Below are 15,920 nucleotides of genomic sequence, written 5' to 3'. Positions count from 1 at the left end.
AAAAACTGGGCAAACAAGGGAGAATGGATGCATCCAAGACTTTGGAGGTCCCAATTACTTAGGAGGTCATGGGTGAGTTAAGATTTACCACATAAAAAAGAGAAAATGTAGAGATGACTGGGAAACTATAAGAAAATGTGGCCCAAAACAGAGCAATTTTGATAAATGTTGCACCTAAATGCCAAACATTTGTGGGATTCAAATTGATAGAAGCTGTTACAGTGAGGAATGTCATGGTTAGATTGATTACATGTCTGATTATTTGTGCCAAACAATTCATTTTAAGATTTTTGGACTTTTCATTCGAAAATCACTTGGAGAATTCAACCTTGAGATTAAAGAGTGTGGACATGTTCATGTTCATGTCAGCCATAGCTTCAGATGGTTATAACTGCAAAAGGGCTTTGAATACTTCAGCAGTAGCAAAACTGCCACAATACCATCTCTACAAGATACAACATACAACAAATTAATGATTTTGCCTTTCAACAGAGAGCAGTTGGATTCCAGCAGAAGCAGGATGAATATTCACCATAGTAACTGCGCAGGGTTTTTGTTTTTTGAAATGAGTTTCAAGCAGCTTCCATCCAATTCCTCGTGGGTGTTGAGGCTTGAGCAGAAAGCACATAAATGGGCAATCTTAAACTCAAGAGAGTCCTTTGGGAACGAGGTGCAAAAATGCTCAACCAGCACAGTAGGAAGTGGCTCTTCTGAGGTTATGATTAGAGTATTTTGTTAGCACAGAGTGGCGAAAAATGTTATCCTGATGCCAGGCGTCTTCTCTCTGACCTGCAAGTGTTTGGTTTTGACGCAGGGTGCCCCAAATTAGAAATATTTATCCCACATCATTGAAAGTTTCTCACTTTTGTTGAGTGCAAAAGAAGAACCTATTTAAAAAATCTGTTTTGCAATATTTTAAGGTGAGCGCTGCAAATGTTGTGGAATGGAATACATTTCTCCTCCCTGTCAGAATAAGCCACAAGTTGACTGTAAAGTTCTCTCTGCTCTGCTCCAATTGCTCTGCCTTGAAGGAGCACACACGATTGCACAAGTCTGACACTTCCTCACACCAGCAACCTTCACACGCTCTTTGAACGAAGCTGCCAAGTTGTGTCACATCATATTATTTTTGTGTTGTGGTTCTGCACCACTAAGAACTGGGTTCAGACTGTTACAAACTCACTTTGCATGATGCCATGACAACAGAAGAAAAACTTCCAGCCTATCATTCTGAAGCAGTTTTGATGCTGGATCCCAGAGGTGAAAGAAAGAACAATTTCTCTATCTCAGTCCTTATTTTCAATAGTGTGCAATGAACAGAATGCCGAATTGGAGAAAGAAGTGTGGACTTTCCATTAAAGATCCTGGCACAATCTCAACTCATGACCTTATCAACTGTTAATTATCTAGTGTTACTGAAAAATATTACTATTTCTCCTCAGTTGATACCAAGAGAATTCAAGGGTTAACATGGGACCTGGTACAATACCACTATACCACTCACAGTGTGATGTCAAGAAATAGAATCCCAGGGTAGAATTTTTCCCATCCCAATCCCAAGAATTCAAAGAAGAACACATAACTTAAACACAGGCAACACAATCCTGTTGGCAAATTCCTTTTCACGATAGCATTTGCAAGATTCTTTACCAAAGGCTTTATTCAAGCACTGAAAGGAAGTGAGATCTGCTAGTATTAGCCTGTCTCATTTTTAAACAAATACTCTTGCGGCATAACTACTCAAAGCTGGGATTCCACAGAGGATCTGTGATGGCTAGTTGGCATCAGGTTTTTGAATTATTGACTTAGGATGCTACCGGGACTTGATGGTTTAAGTTATAAGGAGAGTTTGGATAGACTGGGACTTTTTCCTCTGGAGCATAGAAGGCTTAAGGGTGATCTTATAGCGGTCTCTAAAATAATGAGAGGCGTAGTCAACATCTTTTCCCAAAGGTAGGGGAGTCTAAAGCCAGAAGGCATAGGTTCAAAGTGAGAGATACAATGGGGTCCGGAAGGGTAATTTTTTCACACCGAGGATGGTGAGTGTCTGGAACAAACTGTCAGAGGTGGTCATAAAGGCAGGTGTAATTTTGTCTTTTAAAAAGCATTTAGCTGGCTACATGGTTAAGATTGGTATAGAGGGATATTGGCCAAATTTGGGCAATTGGGCCTAGCTCAATGGTAAAAACTGAGCTGCATGGACAAGTTGTCCTGAAAGGCTGTCGCCTTGCTGTAAACCTCTATGATTCAATGACATTTGAGTTGTAACTGGCAGCAAACTTTTGGAATTGAGCGCGATGCTAGCTTGCAACCAAATTTAATTTGCCATTCGACAGTCTCATACAGAAACAAAGAACAAAGAACAACCCAGCACGGGAAACAGGCCCTTCAGCCCAACGAGCCCGCGCCGCCGCATCACCCTACACCTATTCTACCCCGCGTGTCTACGAATGGAACCCCTAACTTAGCCCGATTCAGGGGAGAATAGTGTCAATTTAGTAAACCAATCAGCCTAAGAGCACATCTTTGGGGTGTGGGAGGAAACCGGAGCGCCCGGAGGAAACCCACGCAACCACAGGGAGAATGCACAAACTCCCACAGACACAGGCCCAAATGCATGTATCTGCACAGCCAGCGGTGCTAGTCACCGAGCTGTTGCGGCGCCCGTCTACCGGTCCACGATCAAGCACACACACCGACACGAAGTACTAGGCCACTCCCGGAACCTCCAAGAGCAGCCCACGCACGACCCACCGTGTGCATGCCCCTCGTTTGACAACGAGGTGGACCTCCACCTGCGGAATAAAAAGACAAAAACGTTAACTTACAAGTCTGCATTTCCGGTGTCTCCCGAGGTTCTGACCTTATTTAATACCCCTACTATAACCCTCCATCCTCGTTTCACTCATGTGTCTATCTAACTGAACCTTAAACGAGTCCAACGTTCCTGCCTCCACCACCCTCCTCGGTAGCGCGTTCCATACTCCCACAACTCTCTGCGTAAAGAACCTTCCTCTCACATCCAAATTATACCTCTCCCCCCTCACCATGACCTCTCGTATTTGTACCCAGTCTAGGGAGCAGTCTCTCACTATTGACTCTATCTATTCCCTTCAGTATCTTATATACCTCTATCATGTCCCCCCTCAACCTCCGTCTTTCCAAGGAGAAAAGTCCCAGTTTCTCCAACCTTTCCTCATACCCCAGCCCCTCCATGCCAGGCAACATCCTGGTAAACCTCCTCTGAACCCTCTCCAGAGCCTCCACGTCCTTCCGGTAGTAAGGTGACCAGAACTGGACGCAGTACTCCAAATGCAGTCTAACCAACGTTCTATACAACTGAAGCATTAGACGGCAGCTTTTATACTCTATACCCCTACCTATAAAGGCTAGCATTCCATAAGCCTTCCTAACAACCTTCTCCACTTGTGTCGCAACCTTCATGGATTTGTGAACCTGCACTCCCAGGTCCCTCTGTATGTCTATACTCCTAATCGGTCTACTTTTTATCACATAGCTCCTCTCTGCATTATTCCTTCCAAAATGCATCACCTCGCATTTGTCAGGATTAAATTCCATCTGCCACCTATCTGCCCAATGCACCAATCTATCTATATCCTGTTGTATCACCTGACATTCCACTTCAGTACCCGCCAACCCTGCCATCTTGGTGTCATTTGCAAACTTGCTGATCACACCACCGACGCTCTCTTCCAAGTCATTTATGTATACTACAAAGAGGAGAGGTCCCAAAGGGTTAACATGGGACTGGGTACTGGGTACCACTCACAGACTGATGTAAAGAAATAGAATCTCAGAGCGGAATGTTCCCATCCCATCGCTATGGGAATCGTAGCAGGCAGGACAGAACCATTGACCTTGAGTAGGACTTTCCAGTCTTGGGGTAAGTGCATGCAGAAAATCCAGCCCACAGAGTCAAAGAGATTTCCAACACAGAAACAGGCCCTTCAGCCCAACTCGTCCATGCTGACCCGGTTTCCTAAACTGAAGTGGTCCCATTTGTCTGCGTTTGGTCCATATCCCTATAAACCTTTCCTATCCATGTACTCATCCAAATGTTTTTTAAATGTTGTAATTGTGCCCGCCTCTACCAAATGCTCTGGCAGCTCATTCCATACACGCACCACCCTCTGTGTGAAAAAGTTGCCCTTCAGATGCCGGTTAAAACTTTCCCCTCTAACCTTAAACATATGCCCTCTAATTTTGGACTCCCCTACCCTTGGCTGTTCACCTTATCTATGCCTGTCATGATTTATAATTTCTATAAACCTCTATAAGCTCACCCATCATCCTCCCACACGCCAGGGAAACCCAAGACTAGAGGACAGTCTAGGACTAAACAGAGACACGTGTAGATCCAAGCATGGAGACAGCTCTCAGCTTAGACTGAATACTGTATAAGTGTATAAGATAACTACTAGTTAATAAGTACTTACTATTAAACCTTGCAAGACTCAGAACCTCTTCATGAGACCTACCAAATTAAACACATCTTACAACAATCATATTGGGAGGGATGTAAATTCAGTGTTTCACTCAATCCCATTTGTTGTCCAGAAGGTAAGTTAGGTTTCAAAGAAGAACAAAATACCATAAAAACAGAAAATGGTGAAATAGGTTCGATAGTACCTGCTCAAAGAGAAACACTTCAGGTCAATGACCTTTCATCTAAAGTACCTTAAAATTACCCTCATCATGTCCGTTACTGTGAAATCAAAAATGTTTTCTGCAGTAATAGAATTGGTTCCTTTTGGAACCTTGTGTCTGAGGAGTTCTTGGGAGGGAGCCAATACTTGCAAGGGCAGTTTTTTTTTCAACTCCCACTCTCACCTTGAAGGGATGTTTGAAATGCATTGTCTTACAGCATGATTTCAGCCCATTTTCAGAGATCTTATATGACCTGTTATTCACGCAGAGTGGTAAAGGTTCAGAACTGCCTTCCATAAATGACAGTTGATGCCAGATGAGTTGCTATCTTTAAATCTGAGATATATACACTTTTGTTATGCCAAGATATTAAGGGATTATGAGCCAAAGGCAGGTGATGTTTGGAATTAGGCCACAGATCAGACATGATCTTATTGAATAGTTGAATAGGCTCCATGGGCTGAATGGCCTACTTTGCCACATTGCAACAATGGGCAGAATTTTACCAGCATGTCTGCCTGAGTTTTGTACGATCCCATTCGAGGCCAATGGAGAATGTCGTTCTTCCAGCCTCGCCCGCCCCCAGAATCAGGACAGGTGGGCAGTAAAATTCTGGCCAATGGTTACACCTTTAAAAGTATTTCACTGGTTATAAAGCTGTACTTTTCTCCCAACAATACTTATCAAACACAATCTTCACTGGAATTCTCTGACTGAAAGTGTTTCATTTATGTGACCAAGTTTCTCCTCCTCTTTAAGAAAAGGAGCTTCATGTGGATAATTTTCCTTTAAAATCATTTTCTTTTACACAGCAAATACTGGCGAATCAGGAAATTGAAGAAATAGTTACAGTGACATTAGCACATCAAGTTTACACTGAGATCTAATGAATTAGCCATAATCCTGTAACTGTGCCAGCTCCAAAATGATTGGAGGCTATTTCTCTGGTAGGGCTCGGTAAGTGCAAAATATCACTATGTTGTGGGATGGTGATGCTGGTCTAAGGAATGCCATATCTACCATCAGCTGGCATTAAGGCAAATGCAAGACCATGAGGCTATCAAATAAAATTAAAACCAGTGTGATTTTCTGGCTGTTCATGCATTGCTGCCACTGCAAATAAGGATGGAGAATTTGGCACTCAGCCAAATCCCCATTCACTGCAATGGAATCAGCGAATCCCATTGGTGTAAACAGGTAGAACGCTCCGGCCAGTAGTCTTTTTGAAGTGAGGTTCTATAATGTTTCAGCTAATCTGTATTTCAGATTGAGATTTCTGCCTGTACCTCACTGCTAGGCACCTATTATTCCATACATAATTTACACATTGGGCAGTATTTTATGGCCTTGCTCGACTCAAGACTGGAAAATCCCGCCCGAGGTTAACGGACCATCCCATTGTCCACGCTTTCCCTGCTCCTATTCTCGTGGCTGGTAGAGCAGTAGAACTATCTTGATTAGGTAATAGCCTGTAACTTCCAACTTTCATGAGCATTGAAGTGCCATAGCTTGTCATAGAGGACATAAGGGGCCTGAGGGGGTGAGTGGAAGGGCAGAATTTGGCATAGGGGACATGAGGGGCCTGAGGGGGCGGGTGAAAGGGAAGAGCTTGGCCTAGGGGGCATGAGATGGCATGGATGGGCGAGGGTTGGATTGTGAAGGAATCTGGTCTCGGATTGAGCAAGGCTGTAAAAGTGTATATTAGGTTGCAGCCTCTGCCACATTCTATTGTACTGCATATTTGAATTGCCCTAAACAACATTATATTTTAAACTTACTGTCATGTACTTTATTGACTATATACATTATGTTATATGCTTTAGCTCCTCCCAGACATCCATTCTTCTCAATGGACTGGATTTTAGTCGTCACAGTGAATAGAGCAAGTCAGGAAATATCCCAGCTCTGCCCACTTGCCTCAGAGGAAAGTGTCTGCAAAGGCCAGATCTTCATTGCTAGCGGGGGGGGGGGGTCAAGGTGCGAGCTGGAGCTGGGCCAGGAAACCTGGGAAGAAGTCTCTTCCTCAGGTACTTCCCTGTTTTTTACACAGAAGCTGGTGGTCACCTGAAGCTCGCTGCTGGGGAAGATAATGGGAGCAGATAAGATAGTAACTTTCAATGGGCGTCTTGACAAATACATGAATAGGATGGGAATAGAGGGATATGGCCCCCGGAAGGGTAGGGTGTTTTAGTTCACACGGGCAGCCTGGTCAGAGCAGGCTTAGAGGGACGAAAGGCCTGTTCCTGAGCTGTAATTTTCTTTGTTTTTTTTGTTACGTGCAGAGGTAGCCACAAAGGGCTGCTGGGTGCAAAGGTGGGCTATTTCATAGGCCCAGTTCAGGGTCATGGAACTTTGTCCCAGTGAAAAATGAAACACAAAGGCCTTCCATCCCGCACCCCATTACAGGCCTTTAACAAGCCAAACACTCCTCATGCCCATCCATGCCATCTCACGCCCCCTATGCCAAGCTCTGCCCTTTCACCCATTCCTTCAGGCCCCTCATGTCTCCTATGGTAAATTTTGTCCTTCCACTCACCCCTTCATGTCCTCTGTGCCAAGCTATGGCACTTCCATGTCCATTGACCTGCAATATATTTCCAAGAATATAACAAGGCTCGACTACAAACCTAGACAACTATCACAATATTGGAGCACCTATGCTCCAGAGGAAACATTGTTTGATTGTCTGATTGACAGATTAGGCTCTCCGATCTCTGTGGTCAATTTCACAATGTTTGTTTTCACAAGTTAAACATTTTCAAGGATTTGTAGTTTGTGTTTTTTGAAACTTCAAAGGGCCTGAATGATTAACAATTCTCTTAGCTTTCAGTTCAGATTTTTTTTTGAAGCAAAAGAGAAAGTTATCAATGGATTACACTTTCTCTAAAGCTTATTTTACATATCCCACCATACATTATGTTGTTGCACATGAAAGTGCCAATGTTTATCATAAGGGACAGGAAAGGAACCTGTGGAACTTTCCTATTAAAAGGTTGCCTCATCCATACTATGCTTTACAACTCTCCTAAAGGGCTGTGAATCGCGACTCTTTGAATACTTGGTCCGACTCCATGAAAATTGTGGAGGAGTAGGTCACACCTCTCTCTGCAATGAAGCCAGCTAGGTCGGCACAGTGGTAGAGTGCTTGCACTACTGCCTCGCAGCACCAGGGATCTGGGTTTGATTCCAGCCTTGGGTGGCTGTCTGGGTGGAGTTTGCACCTTCTCCCCATGTCTGTGTGGGTTTCCTCTGGGTGCTCTGGTTTCCTCCTGCAGTCCGAAAGATGTGCAGGTTAGCTGGATTGGCCATGCTAAATTACCTCCCAAGACGTGTAGGTTAGGGGGATTTGCGAGATAAATGTGTGGAGTTATGGGGATAGGGCAGGGCGTTGATGCTCTGTCAGAGAGTGGGTGCAGACTTGATGGGCCAAGTGGTCTCCTTCTGCAATGTAGGGATTCTAGGTCAGGAAAACAGGATGCGGGCTTTTGACAGGAATCAGTCCACACCATTTAAAGGCACTCCTGAAAATCAGACAGCCCAGGAATGGGGTTGGGAAACCCGGAATCAGGGCACACCTGCCATCTTTAAAGGGCTGTCAAGTCAATCTGACTTAGTGAAAATCCAGGCCAACATGCTAGCTCTGGGACTGGTCACAAACTGTGCAAAAGTGAACTTCTGACAAGAGCAGTTGCTGAGAAAAACATTTGTGTTTTTCTCTTCGGCAAGCGAGCCGGCTTACATCAGGAGTCAAGCTAAATTTGGCCCTTTCTTCTCATGGCAGACAGTCTAATATCTAAAATCCAAGAAGTTGCACATATCCGTTCCTTTGGCCACAGCAGTCAAGAATTAACTGATAAGCAATCGCACCAGACCTAAGAGAGTCTTTGTAAAATTCTACATCACACAAAGACTGATGTGGAACAAACAAACCCAAGCATGCAGCTCACAACGCAATTCCAGATTAAATCCATTCTGTGTTGTTTACTGCTCCAAGTGGAGCAAAGGGGATAAAATGAAGGTAGAAGCAATCGGAGGGGAGAAACTAGAATTAGTAACAGATGATTCAGTCTTCAAATAGAAATTCTTCACCTGCCAGTCAACAGTTGCGCACCCTTGGGTTTAATTTTCCTCAGAATTTCCAATGCCGCCCCTCCCCCTACCCTGCTTCTCCCAATTGATGTTGAGCATTTATAATTTGACACAGGATAGCTGTGCACCAAAGGTGGATATTGATTTTACATGAACAAATCTCGCTGATTCATGGGAAAACTGGGTACAGGCTGCTGAATAAATATTCTTCTCTGCACGGTTTAAGAAAACTCCTTCAAGGTGAGACAACTGAAGCCATACACACTACGTCATTATGACCTAGAAAGTGCTCCCATTGCCTTAATATAAGGGAAAAGGGAGGATAAGTTTTCCCTTTTCCCAAGCACTTCCAACTTAATGATGATGTCTTTCCTCCTTAGAATATCTCACAGTAAAATGCTGAGCAGCTGAAATTGGCCTACGCTTGTAATGGCCCAGACATGAATCTGCAGCCAACATTTTCACCGCCCTCAATGTTCTTTTTATCGAAGTTCGCAGAATGATAATTTGGATGCCGACTTCCTACTCTCACTCATGGTGGCATTGTGGTTAGCACTGTTGCCTCACAGCGCTAAGAACCCTGGTCCGATTCTGGCTTGCGTCGCTGACCGTACGAAGTCTGCATGTTCTCCTCATGTCTGTGTGGGCTTCTGTGGTTTCCTCGCACAGTCTGAAAGACGTGCTGGTTAGGTGCATTGGCCATGCTAAATTATCTCTTAAGTGTACCCGAACAAATGCTGGAGTGTAGGGACGAGGAGATTTTCACAGTAACTCCATTGCAATGTTAATGTAAACCTACTTGTGGCACTATTAAATGAACTTTAAGCTTAACTTTACTTTTATTTGCAAAATCTTGACAATATTTTCCAGGTCGAAGGATGACAAAAAACAGATGCAACGAGTAACTGATTGTTGATTCTCCATGAGCCTGCTTTGTGCTGCTTGTGTAGCCCAATTATATCCCCTTGATGATGGCTAACAAAAAAGAAGAGCAATTTCTTGACTGGGCAGTAATCATCTTCTGGAGGTTTAAGACTTTGGTAATCTGCTAAATTCCAGAAAATTGCTCACTTCTGTGACACTGAAATTACTTAGTTTTTGATTTTATTTATTAGTGCCATACATAGACTTACATGAACAGTGCAATGAAGTTACTATGAAAATCCCCTAGTGGCCATACTCTGGCACCTGTTCGGGTACACTGAGGGAGAATTTAGCATCGCCAATGCATATAACTGGCACGTTTTCGGACTGTGGGAGGAAGCTGAAGCACCTGGAGGAAACCCACGCAGACATGGGGAGAATGTGCAGACCCCACACAGGCAGCCACCCAAGCCGGGAATCGAACCCGGGTCCCTGGAGCTGTGAGGCAGCTGTGATAAACATTGTGCCACCGTGCCACCCCCACTTCCTCCACCATGAATGTAACAGAAGCCTATTTTGGATGCTTGGACCTTCTATGGGAACAAGATTGTGTATTCAAAATCGCTGGATTTGGAGCTGATGCCATCCTTGCTATAGGGGAACAGTTTGTACAGTTACACAACTCACAGGATTACCAGTCAAACAGGTTGTCAGAGAACTACTGAAACAGGGAGACATGGTTACATAACCCACATTTTATTGGATACATTTGCTTCACATTGGTTTAATTTAAATGCCAGAATTTGCTGAACCGTCCCAAAGACCTAGTCCAACTCGACAAAGCATTTATAGCATCAGCAGTAAATGGAATTTGCGGTAGGTAATTTAAACAATGACCAATGGTTGAGTGAACATAAAAAGGACAGGTACAGAAAGGAAATAACAGCAGAGGATAAATCTGCTGCAGTTTAACAGACTGTGCAGAGTTTGGGTTTTGTGCCAAACTAAATTACGGCAGCACAGATTTAAGAAACCAGTTAGGGATAAAGCATCGTTCAGAAGGGAGAACGTGCCAGGGAAAGTAGTGAAAAGGTATGCGGCAAAGTGGTGTTGTACAAACACACAAAAAGACCTGTCCATTCGGATATACGTGACCCACATACATCATCATCAAAAACCCCCACCTCCTGTCATGCCGTCTCCGGGAAGAGATATAAAATAGAACATGAGAGATTAAAAAACTCGGTGCCAATTTAGGAAAACACTCTAGGAAGCTCATCTCATCCCCCTGAAAGCAATCAAGTGAACTCCTGGACATCATAATGACCAATGTGATGAGTTCCAGTTAATCCACCCACTTTCTATAACTTGGGATGTCAGAAGAACTCATCCAGCTTCCATTTGAAGCCAATCTAATCTAACACTGGTTTCTTATTTTCTGTTGATGTTCTCTGGTCCTCTGTTCCTTAACTGGCTCAACAACCCAAAAAGAATTTATTCCCTCAAAGTCTTTGTTATTAACTCTCGCGCAACAGAAGGAGAGGATATGTGCTTCTTGCTGCTTTTACATTGATGAGTGGTATGCCTTTCTTGTGTGCTGCTTGAGGGGTATGGCCCCTTATTAACATACTCCAATCAAACTCACACAATCCAATTAAAAGATTGATTTACATTTAAATACTGCTGCCTGGAATTCCCAAAGCTTGGAAAAACTGTAAAGAAATAGCAATGTTTCTAATACTACTGTGGAATATTGCAAAGCAGCCTGTGAGGACTGTGTGTGTGTATTTGTGCGTGTATGACTAAGTTAATTCAACCAAAGACAGTCAGACAGCAAGGTTTAAATCATCAAAGATGTAAAGCAGGCATTTTGAAGAGGAGCAAAGCTAAGATGCAATAGGTAAACAACTTGAGTGCAAATTTGCATGAGGAGGTAAAGGATTGTTTGTGAAAACTTATTGAATTTCAAAGAAAGGGTTAAAACTGGCAAAGATCATAAATTGATTAAACAATGTTGTTAAGTTTATTTTACCTGAAAGTAATGGCCACAAACACAACATGAAAGATTTTATATTCCAGGAAAGGTCACTTCCAAAATTAAGAAAAATGGGTTTACAGATGAAAGAGAAAGAACGCATATATGGAAAGACTGCAAAGCATCTTAGAGGAGAGAGAGGGGTGACAGTTTGAGTGTTGCATTGGACAGGTTTGTGAAGTAAGCAGCCTCTACTCACCCCAAAGAAGTGTGTGTTTATTCCAGAAAGCAAGGTTTTGCTCCAAGCTTTGGATTTCCATTATCAAGTGAGAGAGAGAGAGAGACATAAACCCTGTTAAATACTTCTCCTCTAAAAGTAGTGGGTGCCTTGCAATAATGTTATTGGAATTTCTAGAATGTAAAGGCACTGTTTCCTGTGCACAAGTGGCTTGGGTGGAGCACGAGCCAGTTTTCATGCACCTACCATCGTCATTCTGCCAGAGCCTTTGTTATTACCTGTCAGCCAGTGAGCCCATGCTGCTGCCCATGTTAAATTGCTATCCTTTGAAGCTGGGCCTTCTTAGCCCAGAGCTGCAATGGAAGCTGAGGCATCAACTGACAAACATTGCATCGTCTTTTAGTCCACTAGTGTCCCAATGGAATTTACCACCATTTCCACATCATATTGGTTCCAACTCTTTGCATAGCCCTCTGCCAAGTTGGTGACAAACTTTTCTATTTTCCTTAATTTTGCACGGAGGAATAACAATGCAGCCAAGCATTTCATTGTGTGCATTCCTCAGCAATCTTCTGAGTGTTCTGCAACAATATTGTGTACATCCATGCCGTCCAGCAAGCTAGCACCTGTGTTACCATGCCTTCTCTGTCCCAGCTCTTAAGCCACTCATGTCAGGAGTCTCACCGCACTCTGGCCCCAACTGCAAGCTATCCCCTAAAGCATGTTCAACCCCTATGTAAAACTGAAAGCGCATTGTGAGGGCAGGTTCTGAAGAGAATAATTTAGACTCTTCCGCATAAGTGTCCCCACCTCTTCCACAATTATTTTAGCCAGTTGGCCATGGCGCCCCCTATAGCAATACTTGTTTGCCCCCATTGAAGGAAAGTGCATAACTCACACAGGATTGTTGGTGATTCTTCATTGGCTCTGGCACCTCATAAAGCAGCTCTGGATTTCCTGGAGAGATGCATACTGAACATGAGTACAATGATGTGCATGAACTAATCTTGCAGCACCCAACTGGTCAGCCATTGACATGCAGGCACAAGTAACTGCGCAATGGCAGTGATACAATACTTGGACCATGTTAACTGCCCAACTTTGTCAGTACTATCAAGCAACATGACATTTTCGTTCTTCAAACAGTGCAGCTTCTGCAAAATGAAATCATTTCACATGACAGAAATCCTCATTATAAAACCGCATTCTAATACAGAAGAATAAGCATTAAGATGTAATTAGCAGGAACAAATGCAGATGAAGAACTTGTGTAAAGTTGAGGTCAAGTCCTTTATATTTATTGTTGATTGGTTTGCTGCCAAGAAAAATGATGGTTTTGTTTTCAAAGTGGCATTATGGGAGTAACTCAATTCAATGTCTATAGACGGCACCCATTCCTGAACTAACACATGCCTTCAAAATGACAACGAGCACAGGTCCTACGGCAATGTTGAGCAACACAAGCTAGACTGTCAGTCAAACAACTAACTTCCAACAAGAATACAACATTTATCCTATCAAGGTTGAAAATTTACACAGTAGCCTGTAGCCAGGCAATTTCTTCCAACAGCTCTCCACGCTCAATCAACAATGAGACATACACTTGGTTAATTTAAGGCAGGTCATTATTACCTGTGGGCGTGTTCGTCCTTCAGCACTGAAAGCAAGATGGATATCCCTTCATGCATGAAACATCATAGAAAGTGGTCAACCTTCGATCGTCACAGCCTTCTTCTTTCCTTCTTTCGTTGACCTTAAATCAATTGACCTGTAACATATGAAGAGATAAGGTGACTAAGAGAATAGGCCTAAAATGCATCTCAAATTTCTGCAACACAACATCAAGAAATTATACAAAGATACTCAAAACATGCATAATGAGAACGTATTTGCTCCTTTTGCCTTCCTTGGGGGTGCTTTGATGGACTCTGCAGTACAATATTATTGTTTTATTCTATTGATTTGATTTGATTTATTATTGGCACATGTATTACTATACAGTAAAGTATTATTTCTTGAGCACTATACAGACAAAACATACCGTTCATAGAGAAGGAAACGAGAGAGTGCAGAATGTAGTGTTGCAGTCATAGCTTTTCAATCTTCTACTTAACTCTAAAACCAAATTTTCTGCTTGGTGTGACCATTTGGAAATATTACAGCAGCACACTGGGGAGACAATGGCCTAGTGATATCATGAGATGATTAATCCAGGAACTCAGTTAATGTTCTGGGGACCCTAGGTTCGAATCCCAACATGGCAGCTGGTGAAACTTGAAGTCAATACAAAAAAATCTGGAATTAAGAATCTACTGTTGGCCATGAAACCATCTCATCTGGTTCATTAGTGCCCTTTAGGGAAGGCAATCTGCCATCATTATCTGATCTGGCCTATATGTGACTCCAGATCAACAGCAGTGTGGTTGACTCTCAAATATCCTCTGAAATGGCCAAGCAAGCCATTCAATTCAGGAGTGACTCGGGATGGGCAATAAATGCTGGCCAGCCTCACGTCCCATGAATGAATAAAAAATATAATACTCTATCATCTTTTGCATTCCTCATCAGTTCCTGGTGGACAAAATGAAGGTTGAAAAGGTTGGTCACATATGTTACCCAATTTTCAAGCTTTGCCAAAGACGCAACTGACTTCTTTGTATCTCAACTATATAATCTTGCTGAAAGGAAACACTGTTGTTTGCTTGTTATCTGTTTATTGCTGTCTTGTTGGTTGAGTTCCAAATTCCTCCCAGACTGCCATTTTGCATTGGTTATTCAGTGATTCAGATTTTATGGTTCTTTAAAACTGTGGCCAGAATTCTCCGGACGTTCGTGTCGGTGGGATTTTCCGGTCCCGCCAGCAATGCATACTCGCTCGTGGGTTTCCGGCAGGTGTGGAATGACATCAATGGGAATTTCCATTGACAGTGGTGGGACCAGAGAATCCCACCGCTAGCAAACAACGTGCCACCTCCCGCCAGTGGGTAACATGTAGCTGGGAGGTCAAAGAATCTCACCCCGTATATTTTCATGAGTTTCCTCTGGATGCTCCGATTTCCTCCCACAGTGCAAAGATGTGCAGCTGAGGGGGATTGGACATGCTAAATTACCCCTTAGTGTTGAAAGCTAGGTTAAGTGGATTATCCATGGTAAATGCATGGGGTTAAGGGGATATAATGGAGGGCAGGGTTTGGGTGGGATGCACTTTTGGAGAATCGGTGCAGGCTCGATGAGCCCATGGATAGATTTCGAACCGATCCAGCAACTCAAGACTGAATGTCCATGAGGTGCTGTGATCTATCAGCAGCAGTAGAATTGTACTCAACCACAACCTGTAACCTCATGCCTCAGAATATTCCGCACTCTGTCATTATCACTAAGCCAGGACATCAACCCCGGTTCAATGAAGTGTGCAGGCGGGCATACTAGGATCAACACCGGACATACCTAAACATGAGGTTTCAATCTGGTGAAGCTACAACACAGGATTACCTGCATGCCAACAGCAGAAACAGCGGGTAGAATTTTCCCGTCCCACCAGCCATGGGAATTGTATTGAGCGGGACAGAACCACGCAAAGGTCAATTGACCTCGGGCAGGATTTTCCGATCCCGGGGTGAGTGCAGCTGGAGAATCCTGCCCAGCAAATAATGGACACAACTAAGCAACTTTACAAGTAACAGATCTGATCCAACCTCTATGGTCCTGCCACAAATAATCATGAAAGGTGGTGGACAATTAAACAACTCACTGGGTGATTAGGCTCTGCAAATGTTGCCATTCTCAATGATGCAGGGGCCCAGCATGGCAATACAAAACACAAGACTGAAGCATTCGCAATAACCTTCAGCCAATATTCCCAGTGGATGGTCCATCTCGACTTCACTTGGAGGTTCCCAGCATCAGAGATGTCAGTCCTCAGCCAATTTGTTTTGTTCAGTCCACTCCACAGTGGAAGGCATTGGATACCGAAAAGACTATAGCGCCCCGACAATATTCAAGCATTAATATTGAAGCTTATGCTCCAGAAGTTGCTGTGCCCCTAGCCAAGATATTCCAGCCCAGCTACAACACTGGCATCTGTGT

General features: G+C 43.4%; 1 protein-coding gene across 1 annotated transcript in view; it reads right to left on the bottom strand.

Annotated features, from left to right (window-relative positions):
- LOC145351748 (teneurin-2-like) overlaps positions 1–13,527 on the bottom strand; it is a 1,559,410-nt gene extending 1,545,883 nt beyond the window's left edge. The window contains exon 1 of the mRNA XM_080201351.1: positions 13,467–13,527. The gene's annotated coding sequence lies outside the window, so the exon portion shown is untranslated. The remainder of the gene's footprint in view (positions 1–13,466) is intronic.
- Between the last annotated feature and the right edge of the window lie 2,393 nt (positions 13,528–15,920).

This window comes from Carcharhinus amblyrhynchos, chromosome 13 (genome assembly GCF_965287045.1).
Source record: "Carcharhinus amblyrhynchos chromosome 13, sCarAmb.v2.hapA, whole genome shotgun sequence".
NCBI lineage: Eukaryota > Metazoa > Chordata > Chondrichthyes > Carcharhiniformes > Carcharhinidae > Carcharhinus > Carcharhinus amblyrhynchos.
This window is presented reverse-complemented; position numbering and strand designations above follow the sequence as displayed.